At 43.4% G+C, this 13180-nt stretch overlaps 1 protein-coding gene across 3 annotated transcripts in view; it reads right to left on the reverse strand.

Moving 5' to 3' along the window:
• The window catches only part of MAML3 (mastermind like transcriptional coactivator 3), a 271009-nt gene that overhangs the window by 171018 nt on the left and 86811 nt on the right, over nucleotides 1–13180 (reverse strand). The gene's annotated exons all lie outside the window — the stretch shown is intronic.

A 13180-nucleotide genomic window follows, 5' to 3' on the forward strand; every position in this document is an offset into this window, starting at 1 on the left:
TTATCTAGATATCACACTGAATATGAACACAACCATTAGAAGCATCTCTTGCACAAGTTGCCAGGCTTAATATTAAAAGAAGAGCTCCCAGCCCTTAAATGTGCTTCTATAAAGTCATCTTCTGAGCATGCAAAGTGTTAAGAAAATGCCTTCAAGCTTGCACAGAAGCTTCCCATTGCCAATAAGTAACCGCAAATCACCCATCTGCCTGTAGGGGGAATATCTATGTACCGGGACACAACTGACATCTTTGTAGCACACATCACTGAAATCAATGGGAGTTTTGCAAAAGCCGTTACCATTTTAAGCAGGAAAACTCCAAGAAATCAGTGTAAGTTGCTGCCAGTTGGCCAAAGGTACCCTAGCAACTAGTTAATTACAGCAAGAAATTTCAGAGGCAACAACCTACTTCCTCTTTTCTTGATTGTTAATCCACTATGGCAGGGATGTGTAACAGGTCAATTGGGATCGACCAGGAGGTTTAGGTAGATTGCGGTAGATGGCTGGCTCCTCCATCCGGCCCCGCCCCCTCATCCCACCTTCCAAATCACTATCATTAGCAATCTCTTGGTGAGCTCATTTTTCTATTTATTTGATCTTAACCCCTTAATTGCTATTTCCTCTCTTAAAAAAGCTCAAGCACTTTGACCTGAACCCTCCCAAAAAATGGGTAGAACACGATTTTAATTGAGCGAGTAGATTGCAGTCTATTGGAAGTTGGACGTCCCTGCACTATGGGAACTGAAGCTCTGGAAAGGGAATAGGGGCATCCTCACAACTCTCAACACCCTTGTCAGACCACAGTTCCCAGGACCGTTGAAGTGGTATTAAAGTGCTTTATAAGTAAGGTGCAGATGTGGCTATGATATATTACGCACTTGCTCTCTCTTTCCTAACGCCACAACTTTCCTGAACCGTAAGGCCCAATGGAGGGCTCATGGGAGTGGTTGGATGCAGGGATACCAAAGAAGAACATCAAAAACCTTAGAACAGCCAGCTCTAGTGCTTTATTAAGAAGGTGTAGACTTACAGCACAGCAGCCTGCCAGGTCTCCTTGCCTTTGCAGACATGGGACGGACATCGCAGCAAGGAGATGGCTTGTCTGCCTCCAAGCAAACGTGCATATATTGTTTATACGCAAAGTAGCATACTACATTTCACCTGACTAGATGAGGGCACAGGTGGCAAATACCCAAACTTTACAAATAGCTCCCTTTTCTGGGCTCAGAGCCCAGCACCCCAAGCCTACAGATAAGAACAACATCAAAGCAAACCAATTAGCTTATATCAAAGCAAGTGAATATAAACATATAGAAGATCATTGCTACAACATTACCAATTAATTGCGGGGCTATCTTGACTACCAAGATGGTGTTAGCAAAGCTTCCAGAATAGTTCACCTTGGGTTCAACACTTGGGTCTTTCTTTCTTTCTCCCCCACTTCCCACCCTCCTCATCCTCTTTCAATGGGCATACAAAAGTAAAAGAATACCGTATATCAGATATCTCTGGGGGCAACATGAAATCAGGCCATGGGCAGCATGTGGCCCCCAAGGCCACAGACGGTTCCACACCTGCTTGACCATTTTCCGATTCCCCTCACCCAAACCATATTCCTTCTGCAGCCTCTGTGAGGCATTGTGAACTTTTGTGGCAGGGGATGTCAATGTCCTTTGTTAATACCGTATTTTTCGCCCTATAGGACGCACCGTCCCATAAGGCGCACCTAGTTTTTTGGGGGGGAAATAAAGGAAAAAAATTATTTCCCCCCCAGGTGCGGGGTTGGGGAAGCCCGAGCTTCCCCCGACCCCAGCCCCCAAACAGGCAGCTCTCTGCAAGCCGTGGGAGCCCAGTGCTGGCTCCCGCTGCTAGCGGAGAGGTCCGCGAAGCCTGGGCGCGCTGAGCTCAGCGCGCGCAGGCTTCGGCATGCAGGCACCTCTCCGCCAGCAGCGGGAGCGCTCCTGCTGTTTGCGGAGAGGTCCGCGAAGCCTGCATTCGCCCCATAGGACGCACCCAGATTTCCCCTTCATTTTTGGAGGGGAAAAAGTGCGTCCTATAGGGCGAAAAATACGGTAATTTCTCTGGAAAGGAGGTCCTTGGCAAACCCAGTTCTGAATATATCTTGCGAGTGCCCAGTTCAAACTTAAGTAACATAGAGCTGACTGTTTTGAAATGCTTGAGAATGGATTGGAAACAAATGAGTTTTGAAAGTTTGGGGGACTCTGCATGGTATCCCAAATCTAAAAATAGTACCTCGACACCAAGTCAAAGAAAGGCAAAGGAAATATTAATTAGTAGTGCATCTACAATCCTCTTCAGGCATTCAGTTTGACCATATGAAGGAACAAACATAAATGCTGCATGTGTGGGGCACACTCCTCTGCCAGCGCATGATCCATGTTCATATGAAGGCCTTACTGCAGTCCCCTTCAGAATGATGTTGATCATGCATTAACTAAGAAGTGTGCTTGGCCTGTGCAATATCACAAGGTGGAGGAACCTGCCCCACGCATTTGCCCCTTTGTGCATTCAAACTGAATGCCTAAATGCAGCTAATGACTTGCTACAAATGCAACACAATTTTACCCATGGAAGTAAATTCCACTCATTTCAACTGCACTTATTCCAAGTACGCATGCGTAGGACTGCAGCCTTAGCCACACAGTAATAATTGGCATACTCAAGATATCGATATTTCAGTCCCTCTAGCATGCCATAAAAATGTAGTGTTCTTCTTCTTCTTCACTATTTAATGTTCAGGATTCTGCATTCAGGCAACCAGCTCTCACTACACTTTGCCTTTGGAAATAGAATGGGAGCACAGAGGCAGACAATCTGTCCCAAACAGGAAATGCCTCAATGTTCTCTAGGCAAAAGGCATGTGGCAGGAGAAATGGCAAGCTCTAAGAATATCCATCACTTCCTTTGCGTGGGCAGAGACAGAAGTCAGCACAGGAAGTTGGTTGGCTATAGGACAAATAACAAGATGAAGCAGGTGAAGCATTTCTCTGCCTAAATTTCAAAACTGAGTTAAGTGCATCCCTTCTGATATCTTACATTGAAATAGACAGAACTTTGACTCCCAACAGTCACCAGTGCATATGAATATTTTTGAACTCTTTGCAAGTGTTGGATTTTCCATTATCAGAACTGTTATCAGAGAATGCAAGCAAGTAAGCAGCAGGGACAGTGGCTATTCCTCCTCCTCAATTATGGCAGCTCCATGGTGAACCCTCCTGAAAAGCAGCTGGCCCAAAATATTGGTTCTCTAACCAGAGGGGTCCTAAAATTGTGGCTTGCTGTAAAACAAAACAATTTACAGTCACATATTGTGAATGTTTTTGTCCACAGAGTTTTGTCCAGTGAGAGCTGGACCATAAAGAAGGCTGATCGCCGAAGAATTGATGCTTTTGAATTATGGTGCTGGAGGAGACTCTTGAGAGTCCCATGGACTGCAAGAAGATCAAACCTATCCATTCTGAAGGAAATCAGCCCTGAGTGCTCACTGGAAGGACAGATCCTGAAGCTGAGAATCCAATACTTTGGCCGCCTCATGAGAAGAGAAGACTCCCTGGAAAAGACCCTGATGTTGGGAAGGATTGAGGGCACAAGGAGAAGGGGACGGCAGAGGACGAGATGGTGGGCAGCTACGAACATGAGTTTGACCAAGCTGCAGGAGGCAGTGGAAGACAGGAGTGCCTGGCTTGCTCTGGTCCATGGGGTCATGAAGAGTTGGACACGACTAAACAACTAAACAACAACAACAACATTGTGAATGTATACCTAAGGTTTCTTGAACTAGTGAACCAGACTATATACTCCACTCCCTCCCAGACACCCAACAGTTTCCCAGGTTCCCATAGAATGTCTGAGGTAACACCAGAAGAAAAGCAGTGTTTGCTTAAATAAGCATGCAAAGCAGCAAGAGAGATTCCTGTACCAACCTGCTTGTGGGCTTTGGTGCAATCCAGCCAATCAGGAATTGCTAGTTAATTGACAGAACTCACAGAATGGGGAGGAGGAGGGGCCAATTCTAAAACCAAAGGCCAATTCTAATAACAAGTAACGTGCTTCCTTCTGTGAAACCTCTTAAGTTCTACAGTACCTTTTCAATTTACATGGCAAACCCTTAAGATGATGTGCATATTTTGGTATCTCCACATCTTAGGGCAGGAGGTTGTTTAACTGGCCCACAAGCCGTCCCCTAACCGAGCCGCTCGCTTTCGCAGCGCCAGAAATTGCGTCTGCGCAGACACAGGTGCCAGAAATCATGGGTGGGTGCGCTCATGCACACACCCGATCCGGCCCACGGAGGGATCTCCACTGGAGTAAACTGGCCCAGGAAAGGTAAATCTTGCCGACCCCTGTCTTAGGGGGTGCTTCCACCCATGGGAGCTTCCCGATCTTCAAGAAGTAGTTGGTGAGCCTCTACTTAAATTGCAGTTTCTGAGACCTGTACATCTGGAGAGTACCATATTTCTTCTTAGCAAGGTAGTTGCCCCAAAGCTACAGATGACCTTTCAAAAATAAGGCTGTTTATACTCTGGGGTGAAAGTATTTAGCATGGCAGACTTAAACAATCTTGCCGTGATTTTACAGTTCTGTCACTGTGTTTTAGATATGCAGATGTAGTTACAATAATTGTTTTATAGCTGATTCTGTTATTTATTTATTTATTTATTTGCATTTTATACTTGAAATGTTTTGTTGTTGGTTACTTGAAATGGTACAAGCTTGAAAAAGTATGTTATTATAATTATACTTTGAAAACCCAGATTGTTGGCTTCAGAGATGGGTCAGTCCTGATTTATAGGAGCACCACTGTTGGGTGTATATCTTTCAGTAAACTAAAGGGAATGGTTCTTCCTTCAAAATTATATGAAACGGATGCAGGAAAAAGATTTTGCATTCTCAATAGGCAGGGCTGGCACAGTCAGCAGAAGAAGCTTTAGGAAGTAAGGGGTTTTTACTTCCACCCCTGGCCTTGGTAGCTTGCTGAATATCTTGCAACTATGAACATACATTCCAGCAAGTTTGAGTTTTACTACATAGAAATGTTGTCTTTTGATCTTATGGCAGAAGTTGATTCAGCCACTGAAATTACCTTTTTAATTGAATCCCATTCATTCCAGAAATAGTTTTAACAGGACACAGTTGTTTCTTATCCAGCTCTACATACATTTCCTACTCTGTCAATTCTTTGATTGTTCAGTTCTTGTTTCACTTAGAAATGGGGAGTAAGGTTTGTCACAGATGGCCACAGCATAACAAACACCTGAGGGCAAAATCTCAAACCTATGTGGTCAGAGAGTGCAGCAGATTCAACATCTTTCTTGTTAAAATCCATCTTTCGCAAACAATGTGAACTATGTGGTATTTTTGAAATATCTACTGCTTCCAGACAGATGCTGAGACATTCGGGCTTGGCCTGCAAACCCCTGCAGGAGGGCTGAAGAATTTCTGATGGGAAGCCAGGCCTAATAGACCTTGCCATAGCTACAATTCTGCCTGTGGTCCCGACTTAACATTATAGGGAGACATGTGGCAAGTACCAACCCCATCTCCCTAGTACATCTCTGTGTCATGACGGCATTCCTTCACCCCCTGATCTGCTTCATTGGCTGTCACTTGTGAGAAGTGTGGAATGTTAAGGAGCAAACTATCACTTCAGACATATGGCCCATCTACTCAGAACAGCAATGACTGTCCAGAGTCCCAGGATACAGGTTTGTAACATCACTGGCTACCTGTTTGTTTTAACTGGAATGCCCGTGATCCAATCCTGAGTCTTCTGTGTGCAAAACATAAGCTCTAGTAGTGAGCTGCAGTGGCATGCAGTCTGTGGACTAGGGGGACTAGGCTAGGAAGCTTCTGCCCGGTATAGGGAGGGAAGTGTGATGCTCCGACAGGTCCAAGAGCCCTCCCACTACCTTCCCCATGCCCACCTGGCTTTGGGAAGGAGGCAAGAGGGCTCCAGAGTCCTGTCAGAGGCCTGGCGCCCAAAGTCCAGGAAGCTTCTGCCCAGCTTGGGGAGGAAGGCACAATGCTCACAAGTGTGACATCCCCATCGCCCTCGCAAACTAGGTCTGGCCCTAACTGTTCCGCTACAAAAAATTCACTGCACACCACTGGTAAGTTTTGGCCCTCACCACACAATGCCATTGCAATATTTATGGTCTTCAGCTCCATAAAGAGATATGGAGAAAAACACAGGCCAGCAGCATCCATAGGTCTGCCTGTAATACAGTGTTTGGGTCTCAGACTTCCATCCTGATCCTAAACGTATTTACTAAGCAGTCTCATGACTTCAACAGGACTCAGTTCTCCATATGCCTGCTTAGGTCTGCAGCATTGTACCTTCGCTCAGGCTCTTGTGGGCTGCACAGTATTTAAAATAATTTCACAATTGTTCCAATGTTTCTGAAGATATATTTACATACAAGATTTCTGTAGATAAAATTTTGCACCCTGCAGTGTAGTTTCTCATAGCTCAGTGTTGAGCAAATGACAAAAAACAAGTCACTTCAGTGGCATCTGTTGTCTGGCATCTGTTGTCATTTAACGAATTTTGGAAACCTTAACTTTCTGCCTACCACCTACGACACACACACACTCTTGTGCATTTAGATACCACAAACCTGTGTGTTTCACAGTATGCCATACAAATTTAGCTTCCATATGTTCAGAGTTCCCAAGCACACTATAATCTACCAAGAGTTATACCAGTAGCAGCAAAGCCAGCATTCTACCAACCAAAATCAGAAGTATTCAGGTATGAATTTTAGATAAACATCAATAAGGAGCACACACTGTAAGATAACAGTTATGTTGTATGTTAGATCAGGATGGCTGGAGTGCTGCAAGACTACTTCAACACAGAACTCATGGGCAGCACACTGCCTTGTTGTGGGGGTGGGGGCAAGGGGAAGGCACTGGTTTTGGGGAAGGAGGTAGGAAGGCTTTAGCAAGGTCCTAAAGCCCTCCCACCTCCTTCCCAAAGCCCAGTCCCTCACTTACCCAGCTCTGGGAAGGCAGTGCAAAGGAAGGGCATCAAATGTTTTTGAGGACCACCATAAAAGGCCTTGAGGGCTGCACCTCGGGCCATGCATTGGACTACGCTGTGTAAGATCACAAGAGCATGTAACCTCTCTCAACAGTCGTTGGGTCCATCAGCAGAGCCCTACACTGATTTTTGCTCACTATGGTAATCAAAGCAAGCTCGGTTTCATTTAGGTCTATGCTCCAAGATGAAAATAAGAAATGACTCAAAGACACTCTAGATATGAAATGGGTTCCTGTTTGAATACTTACAAATAGACTGAATAAGATTCATTGGCGAAAAGCGTGTAGAGTCCCAGTTCTGGTATTTCTTTTACCTAATCCCCTGGTGATTGTATACATAAATAGCATGCTACTAAACCCAGGTCACTTTAAAAAGATGAAGAAAGCCCCCCAGCCAAAAGAAGAAGAACTCTTTATTGCACTGGCTGGTTGTTCCTGGAGTTCCTCTAGATAAGACCACCTGCCTGTCCTTCCAGCAGTCCTCTACGCTGCTTTCATCTGTGTTGAAAGGAAACTAGCAAGACACACCTGTTCTGTGCCTGGGGGGAAGCACCCAAACAGCTTTGCATTTTGATAGAGCACCCTATATCAATTCTCTCTACCTTTGCAAGAGAAGAATCCTGCCGCATCTTGAGAAGCCTGTGACACCACACCAATTTTAGAGTAACTTTTCTACTGGCTTTGAAGTTCCATATAATTATGCAGACATGTGACAGTCATGTAACAGTCACATCACACTTCTGAATTTATCATAGGTCCCCATTTGTTATGATGTCTACATCCCATATGGCAAATTCACTCCAAATATGGTGGTTGCCAGCTTCACTAGTCAACAAAGACCTCACCAACAAGAAAAGAGATTTCACCAACCAGAAAAGCTGAAAGACTAACAGTACAAGCCTAACTATGTCTACTCAGGAGCAAGTTTTGTTAAATTCTGTGGGGCTTGCTCCTAACTAAGTAGGATTAGATTTGCATAATTACAGGTGTATGATTATGTGTGGGTCTAGCCCCACCTACTACTAGAATGCAGCCCCCTGCATCTTTCTTAATTTAGGGTGGAATCTTGTTGTTGTTGTTTAGTCGTTTAGTCGTGTCCGACTCTTCGTGACCCCAAAATGCTGTGAAAATGCTTTTTTAAATAAACATTTTGAAAAATACAGTATATTGAATTTGCCACCTAGTGTAACATTTGTAAATTGCACTTTACAACACATTTAAAACATTTTATTTGCAGCTGCATAGATGAGTCGCAGCCAGATGGGTGGGGTATAAATAATAATTTTATATATTTATTATTTATTATTATTATTATTAGCTCCCAGCCCCAGCCCAAAAATATTATTCACTATTGATTTATAAAATTTGCAGATGGCTTATCTATTTCTATAACATCTTACAACAACAACAAATCCAAAAATTTAAAAAAAACACAAGTCATCTCAATTAAAATCACAGTAACAAAATTTGTTAAAATTAACTAAAATACAAAGAACATTGGTGAAGACATAAAACCAGCAGCTTCATTGCCCTGAAGGAAGTGCAAGGTTTTCATCTGGTGTCAGAATGCCAATAATGTGGGTGCCAAATTTCAGGGAAATGGGAGTTTCAGTGCTCCCTCACAGAAAAAGCCCACCTACACATTCTCTTGAAACAAACTGTCCTCATCAGAGGAACATACAGGAGAGCCTCTCTGAACAATCTCAGCTCAGGGGCGGGGAGACGCCTCTTTGGAGACAGACCCTTTTGCAATACTTGTGCATATTATCTAAAAAGGAGGAGAAGGAAGGGGTATATTTGTTTTCCTTTAGCACAACTGGTGGTTTTTCAATATGCAAATGAGTGCAATCTAATCAATTGCTTAATCAGTTCATTGACAAGAGCATGTGATTCACAAGCTAAAGTTTCTTTAATCAGATTCCTTTTAATCAGGTGACAATGATGGGGAAAGGGTTGCTTCATAATGTTCTCTAGGTAGTCAGGTACATGTTAAAAGGCAAAGGGGAAAGACCAGTTAAAAAGAAGATGGTGACCTTCATGAAACCTCTAAGAAAACATGGTTAGGATGTAAACAGAGGTACAATGCAAAGGGTTTTACTTCCAACTAAAGTTGCCACCTTTTTTCTTTTTACATGTTAAAAATGCACAAGAGACATACATTCTCTGCATTGGGCACTTGGCCACCAACACATACGCTTGTTTGCTGAAATTCAGTCGTGAGCTATTCTCCCCACCTGGGCATTTGAACCTGGGAGCCCATGCACCCAATTTGAAAATCATACCCCAGACTGCAATCCAGGTGCCATGATTACAAGAGGTGCCAGGTTCAAAGCCCCAGACTAGTTCTGTCTAGGTGGAGAGAACTAGCCATACCATTTGTGGGCCGGGGGGGCGGGGGGAAAACAGCTCAATGGAAGAAGGCATGCTTTGCAACCAGAACGTTCCAGGTTCAGTCCCTGTCATCTCCAGGAAGAAGGATCAAAGGGCAAGAGATACAACTGATCTATCTCTACCAAGAGTCTAGGGAGCCCTTTATAGCCACAGCAGACAATAGCAGTCTAGCCTAGACAGAAAAATAGCCTGGGCCGTCACATGGTAGCTTCTTATGGCTTATGCACAGGTGCAAAGACGTAGCTTATGGCCCGTGTGTATACTCACTGCCTTGATATTTTACAGGAGTTGGCAATATATGAATACTTTTATAAATAAATAAAAATAAATCATGAGCTTTCTTTTCATCTCTCATCTAACCTGTATCAGTTCAACAGGAAAGTAAAAGCAAGCCTTTCCGTTTTCAGTTATAGCTTCGTTTATCCATCATTTCCCCCCTAATTTCTTCCCATATTGCTGGGTAATTTCAAGACACTTAACCCAGTTCCACACACCCCAGCCCTCCACACACACACCCTCAAGACTTTGCTTACAGCAGGCAGAATGTGCATTTGCCTGGCAGAATGACATAAATATCCAACCAACCAGCAAATAAACACTGGCACACTCCTAGCTACAATTTCCCCATGCATAGCTTTTGAACAAACAAAGCAAGAGCTGGCCACAAGACAAAGGAAGAATTTGTTCTATTCAGTGAATTTTCTGCTCTGTAATATGGAAGCTGATAGGAAGCAACCGGCTTTTCACTTCAGCGTCTTGTTCTTCCCCCCGCCCCCATTATGATTATCATTATTGTTTTACTGGATCCTTGTCCAGCAAAATGTAATGCCTGCTCCCAGGTGCTTCTTTGCTGACGGTGATTAATGAGCGCAACCCCACAGCCAGCAAAAAATAAAAATAAAAACATTAAAAAGCAGTACACTCTTCTTAGCAGAAAACAGAAACAAAGCAAAACTTATTCAACTGGGCAAAGGCAGCTTGTAACATTGTCATCACAGGAGTTCTCAGGAGGTTCCAAGATCCACCAAAGCTACTGGACACCTGGCACCATATGCAGAGCAAACCTGGGTTTGCCAAGCATACGCTCAACAGGAAACTGTGGTCAGAGGTGCAAGTCTAGCTACAAAGCTCTCCCTGGGAGAAAAGCAGACATCAGCACCAACTTCCCAGCACTGATGGAAGTGTGTAGCAAAACCACCCACAATTTTAGATTTCCCAGGGTGCCCTGATATAGCACTGTGGGAAATTCAATATGGCAGTGCCTCACAGATGCCCAATGCAAAGGGGGAAAGCAGAACCAGGGGAACGGGCAGGTGGGCAAATTGACTCTTAATCCAGCATACGCCCCAACACCCGTGGGCTCAAAAGATGCTGGATGCCAACACTGAACCTACAGCCTGGGCTCCAGTGAGCCTACCTCATCTGCATGGCACGTTTTCATTGCAGTCACTTGTTGCATTTGTACTTTAATATGCTACGTGCAAACCGGCCACTACTCAAAATTGGAAGCATCTCCACTTAGCACTTCAATTCCCCACAAATATACTGGCTTAGTAATGTTGAGAGTTGTTCCCTTCAAATGCAACAATCAGACATGGAATTGCACACCCTAAAAATTCCAATTGGGGGTAGTTGTTCTATATCTGGGGTTATCCCGCGCTGTTCAGGGGACTTGACATCTTTCCGCAGGGCCTGTAAGACAGAGCTGTTCCACCAGGCCTTTGGTCAGGGCGCAGCCTGACCCCCTCCTCTGGCAATCTGCACAGGGTCCTGCTTGCTGGTTGCCATTAATTTGTTTCTGATTGATTTTATGGTGAAAAGTTTTTAGAATGTCGGATTGTTTTTATTGTTGTTAGCCGCCCTGAGCCCGGCTTTGGCTGGGGAGGGCGGGGTATAAATAAAATTTATTATTATTATTATTATTATTCAGATTGGCTCCTGACAAGTACATGATGTCTGTGACAAAAATGTCTCTCACCAAATGTAAACAAACTGTGAAAAAGACTATGAATTGAAAGTGGAGACAATAGATGTACCGTTCCCTGTTTATCAGGCTTGAAAATGAAGGTGGTCTGTGTGCCCTCCAAATACTATGGAGATACATCCTGGGATAATGTCCAAGGTCTGATTTCTGCAGCCCTACTTAAGAATGTTTCAAGAACTCCAATCAATACAACAAACAGTGTCAGAGTTATTTAGCTGGCATGTGAAACTTCTACACGAACACACCCTTTAATTAAAAAGTTTAAATAATGTTGAAAATCACAGACCTCATGTGTGCTCTTACATTCCCCTTAGGGCAAGGAAGATTTTTTAAAAGGAAGCAAGGCAAATAGAGCACATTATTTTGTTGCTAGGTTATAGAACATCTCACATAAAACATCCAAATGATGCAGCAAGATAAAATCTGGCATGCAACAAACTTGCTCATCTTAACATCTATATCTTGGCTTCTTCAACAATAGGGATGATTGATGTCTGCTTTTTACCGATAGTGTAACTAACTTCTTGTCATTTGTGCATGGGGTCTGAATATGACTGGGGGAAAGGAGATGTGAACCCATTGCCTCCTTTAACTCTTATCTCATGGGCCTGAACTGTCTCCAGCTGTCTCCTGCCTGCCAAGTGCGCTGAACACCCAAGGCATGGAGCAATTTGAAAGGGAGAGGAAGGTGATAGATTGCATTTCTTTGTGCTTCTTCCCCACCCTAAAAAGGTCCATAATTGGGATAGGAGCACCATCAGCGTTTATTGTTCTTGAACCCTCAATGAACTGAAAAGGATTAACTGATAAGAATTGCAATGAGAATGGCACCCAGTCTCAGCCAAAAGGAGTCCCCCTTATTAGACCACACCAACCCAATATGGCCAGCATTTGAGCATCCCAATGTATGTACTCATTTAATAAGAGTCTACAGCCACAAAGTAGCCAACTAGGCCAAATGACAAACCAGCACTTTTGACTCCAACAATGTTATACTTTGTGCACGTTCAACTGTATTGTGCATCAAAGTTCAACCAATGGTATATTAAAACAGGGCCTATTTCAAAGCCCAACCCTCGCCTAACTTAAGAAATGTTAAGCTCCATCCTGGGAATTGATGCACATGTCTGTCATGATTTTTAACTAGGCTGTCATGACTTTTCAGTGTCAGAGCTGAAATTCCATAGAAAAGCTGTGGCAGAATCTTTCCATAGCTGTAGTATGACTGCTGGCTGTATTGACCTATATAGCATCTGATACGGATGCAGGAAGGGGAGAGGGTGCTGGGCCATTTGAACCAAAAATGTGGAATTATTTATAGCTTGTTTTCATTATTATGTTCCAAGGCGGTGCAAAATGCATTAGAAATACATCACTTGCTGTTATTCTTTCCACCAAAATTAAACAAACGGCTTTCCTGCACTCATTGACCTCTATGAAGGGGGTAAGGATATTACCCTGTCATTATCAATATTTACATTTTAATATTTGTAATTGCAAGGATTCAACCATTTGGTATGGCAGCACCTACTCTTTGGAACTCCCTGCCCATTTTTAGTAGGCAGGCACCTTAATGTTTTTGGCTCTTGCTCAATTTTCTTTCAAGCAAGCCTACCCAGACATGCAATGTGTAACATGCATTTTTATTGCATATACTTGTTTTAAAACTGCTGGCATTATTTATATTTTGATGCGAATGTGTTTTTCATATTTGCTTTTTTTAATGTATATTTTAGATTTTTC

Source organism: Podarcis tiliguerta (genome assembly GCF_965153285.1).
Source record: "Podarcis tiliguerta genome assembly, chromosome: 9".
NCBI lineage: Eukaryota > Metazoa > Chordata > Lepidosauria > Squamata > Lacertidae > Podarcis > Podarcis tiliguerta.